Genomic DNA, 4,832 nt, shown 5'->3' on the forward strand with positions numbered 1-4,832 from the left:
ACTCACGACTTAGAGTTGCCGACTACAGTTTTTGCTTTGAAGATTTGGTGCCATTATCTGTATGGGGTGTATATGTCTATCTATTCGGATCATAAGAGCTTTTAGTATATATTTACTCAAAAGAATTTGAATCTCAAGCAGAGGCGGGGGCTCGAGTTGCTTAAGGATTATGATATGAGCCTTCACTACCATCCAAGTAAAGCTAATATTGTTGTTGATGCTCTTAGCAGGTTATCTATGGGAATCTTATCTCATGTGGATAAAGAGAAAAAAGGTTGGTGAAGGATATTCACAGATTGACTAATTGAGAGTTCATCTTTTGGACTCTGAGTATAGAGGAATCATTGTTTAAGAAATGGTCAAATCATCTCTTGGAGTAAAGGTGAAGGAGAAGTACGCTTTGGATCATACTTATACAGATTAAGGATGATGTGGGTCAAAAATGGTTATGGCTTTTGAGATCGATGAAAATGGTATTTTGAGGTACTAAAATAGGTTGTGTGTTCCTGATGCTGATGGGTTGTGTCAAAGGATTGACTACAGCTCATGAGTCTAAATATACAGTTTATCCAGGTTCGGTGAATATGTATCACGACTTGAAGGAAATCTATTGGTGGAATAATATGAAGAGGGATGCGGCAAATTTTTTTGCCAAGTTCATGGTTTGTCAGTAAGTCAAGGTAGAACACTTGAGGCCTGGTAGCATGTACCAAGAGATAGAGTTGCCCATGCGAAAGTAGGAGATGATCAATATGAATTTTATTGCAGATCAATCGTGCTCCCGCAATCAGTATGATTCTATTTGGGGCCATTATGGATAGGATGACTAAGTACGCTTACTTCTTGCCTGTGAGGACTAAGTACTCAGGAGATGATTATGTCAAGTTGTTCATTCAAGAGATTGCAAAGTTACATGGTATGTTAGTGTCCATCATTTCAAATCTAGGTACACAATTTTCATCTCACTTTTGGCGTTTATTTCAGAAATATTTGGGTACTTAGGTAAACCTTAGTACCACTTTCCACCCTCAAACGGATGTATAAGCGGATCATACTATTCTCACTTTTAAGGGTATTCTAAGGGCCTGTGTGATTGACTTTAAGGGTAGTTGGGTTGATCATTTCTCTCTTATTGAGTTTGCGTACAACAATAGTTATCATTCTAGAATTCAGATAGCTTCTTTTGGGGATCTTTATGGTCGGGGCTGCAGGTCTCCTATTGGATGGTTTGAGATTGATGAGAATAAGTTATTTGGTCCTTACTTGGTTCACTAAGCCATGGAGAAGGAAAAGTGTAACGCCCCAAATTTGGTACCCAGAATGCTACACGGTGGTCATGACCCCGAAGGACCACAAGCTAACCTATGACTGATATTTATACCTGTATACTGCATGATATACTGTATAATACGGAAACATGAACTGAAAGGCCATAAGGTTCAAACTATAACATAATATCCAATAAAATATAACATCTGGGATAGGGTATAAATGCCCAAAAACAAACTGTCTAAATATACTGTAGTCTGAAAAGCCTCTAAAACATAACTGTCTGAATAAGGAGATGATGGGACATGTCCCCAACTAAATCCAACTAATAAACCAATTAATGAGATAATAAATAAATGATCTTGTCCTCGAAGGATGAGAACTCACTGCTAACTGACTGTTGATATCTGGAATCTACTGTTGCTCTGGAGCTTGTGCTTTAGAACCTATGGTATAAAACACCATAGCATAAATGTGTCAGTACTTTGAATATACTGGTATGCATGTGAGGTAGACTAAATGTATGGGGTTCATATGCATGAACAATACTGGCTAACAGACTAATATGAACGTGAGAATATATGTTTGAACACATAGTAACTATATCTGAGATTGTGCTAACATTAGTTTACTGATAACTACATAACTAATAACTGAGTTTTAATGACTGTTATAACTAATAACATGAGTGACTATATCTGACAGTCTTGAATTTGATGGAACTAGCTGAGTTTCATACTGTTCTGAGTTGACTGTATCGACAGTCCTGAATTCTGTAACTAAAACTGTGGGAAGTAGTCATCTAACTGATATACCCATAATACGTCATTATGGCTGAGTTGGGTTCCAATCCGTAACCCCAATTGGAAGGGTGTCAATACTGCGCCACCGGTAAGGACAATCTATGAGTAACCCTCATATAACAGGTAACTCTAGTGAGAATAGTGGGAACCTTCATATAACAGGTTAAGCCACCTTATCTACCCTCATATAACAGGCTATGATGTTTCAACCTACGTTGGCTACGTAGTTCTGGAACGCAAGGATTGCTTCTAAGAATCACACCCTCATATAATAGGTGAGTTCCTATTCTTGGGTTCACTCGGTGCTAATTCTTACTCCCATCTGAATAGACACTAAACATGATTAACTGAACTGGACTAGACTGAATTTAGGGAGTTCTGTTAACTGACGGAATACTATTGAAATTATTGAATTACTGATCTTTCCTAAGTCGCATGACTAACTGGGTTCTATGGACCATGGCTTGACTGAGGATATCGTGGAAACATGACACTAAATCTAGGCACACAACTATATTTTTCAGGTACAAGTACCCTCAGAACTCGATGAAAGAAAACTGACAAGGCATGACATTATTGAATACATGACCAACATCAACAATCCATAATACAATAGTTGGAGATACTTTATAGACATTTGATTATCATAGCTTGGTACATGAATAAGATAACAAGTATACATAGCATAATTTCATAAGGCTAACTCATGAGCAATCCCACAAATAATTTCAATACATAAGAATAACATGGAAGTCATTTTGACCATAAGGTTAAAGCATACATTATCATTTGGGTCACAATTTAGCTATAGTGCATAATTTCTGCATACATTATCATTTGGGTCATAATTTAGCTATAGTGCATAATTTCTTTCCCTTTAGGAATTTTATCAAACACCTTACATGCACAACTTAAGGCATAGGTGAAATCATCAAATTTCACAAATCATAAACTAGCAAATTCATAGATTTCAATGTATATGCTAACGTAGTTTTCACAATTTCACATAAGGATCCCAACATGGGAATCAAACAACAACCATCACATAACTTGAGCAACCCACAACATAATAATCATGATTCATTATTTAAAATAAGGTTTTTGAGCTTTATGGATGAAAATAATCCATAAATCAACATAACGCATACCTTAGTTCTTGATTTAGCGAAGATTGATGAAGAGATTTTCTTAAAATTGAATCCCCAACTGAAACCCTAGTTTGTTCTTGAGAGAAAATTAAGAGAAACTAGTATATTTTGGGTGAAGAATGGCTAAATCACGTGCTATTGAGTTTAAATAGGAGTGAGAATTCCCGACCTAGACCCCTGGCGCGTTGTGGTGCTATCGTGTCGTGTCATTGGAATTTGACAATTGGGAAATTGGGGGATGGCGCGACGTGGAGCCATCGTGTTTCCACTTTGTTTGTGACCTGGAAGTTTGGCGCGATGCGCCACTATCACGGACCCCTACTGAAATTTGACAAATGTAATTTTCTCTTGTGGTGCGGCGCGCCACTGACTAATATGGCACTATTTTACAATGGGAACTTAAAATAGTCATAAATTCTTACCCGATTATCGGATTTAGGCGAATCTTATATCGATGGAAAGCTTATTGAATTTCCCACATGACAAAAAGTAAAAATCTTAAAATTTCCATGTGTACAAAAGTGGATTCATCTTCCAAATTAAGTTTCTAACATTCTTGGGATGATTTTAAGCCAGGTAGAAATACGGGGTATTACATAAATATGATTAGAGAAATTTAAGAATGCTCAAATTTACTGAAATTCGTATGCGAATATGAGGTAAAGATAATTGGAGTTTTAAGTAAATTGGAGTTTTAAGTAAGTGTTTGGGTATTCTTAAAGGTATCTCCTATGAAAAGAGTCATAAGGTTCAGAAAGAAAGGAATGATCAGTCCCCGTTACGTTGTCCATATCATATTTTAAGGAGAATTGAGAATATCACGTATGTAGATTTTCCTACAAGTTTAGCTTTTATTCATCCCGTATTTCATGTGTCCATGCTGAAAAAGTGTATGGGTGATCCTTCATTGATAGTGTCTATTGAAAATGTCATTGTTATAGATTCCTTGTCTTATGAGGAAGTAACAGTTGGGATATTAGATAGGAAAATTTATAGGTTGAGGACCAAGGATGTAGCCTCGATGAAGGTTCTTTGGAGGAATCAAAAGGTAGAAGAGGTTACATGGGAAGCTGAGGATGATATGAAAGCCAAGTATCTGTTCTTGTTTCGTATGTTAGACGGGAGTGCTTAAGGTATAAGTTCATTTTCCTCTTATCACTTTCCGAGTTTGTCATTTGATTCTGGTGTATTCTTGTTATTCTCGTGTTGGAAGTGCCCTAACTCATCATTCGAGGATAAATCATCCTAAGGAGGTATAATGTAAGATCTCTTAAAATTTCAATCATTTTATTTTTGACCTTCCTGGGTGTGTAATATCAATCTTTTACTTGAATTATGTTTAGGAATGTTAAAAGGGTGTTTTCGAAAAGTTTTGGGTTTTTCAAAAGGGTTTTGGGGTTATTTTTAGACGTCGAGGCAGTGAGGCTCCGTAATAAGGCCATGTCACAGAGGTTAACATCTGCGATATTGGCATGGCATGGAGGCTAACCTCTGCAATATTGGCATGCCACGCTAGTATTTTAATTTTATCCAGTTTTATTTTTTTCACTTGGGGTAATGGACTTTTGGTCTTTTTACTCCTTGTACGGCCTTTAAATATAAACAAACCCAT

This window comes from Capsicum annuum, chromosome 3, assembly GCF_002878395.1.
Source record: "Capsicum annuum cultivar UCD-10X-F1 chromosome 3, UCD10Xv1.1, whole genome shotgun sequence".
Taxonomy (NCBI): Eukaryota; Viridiplantae; Streptophyta; class Magnoliopsida; order Solanales; family Solanaceae; genus Capsicum; species Capsicum annuum.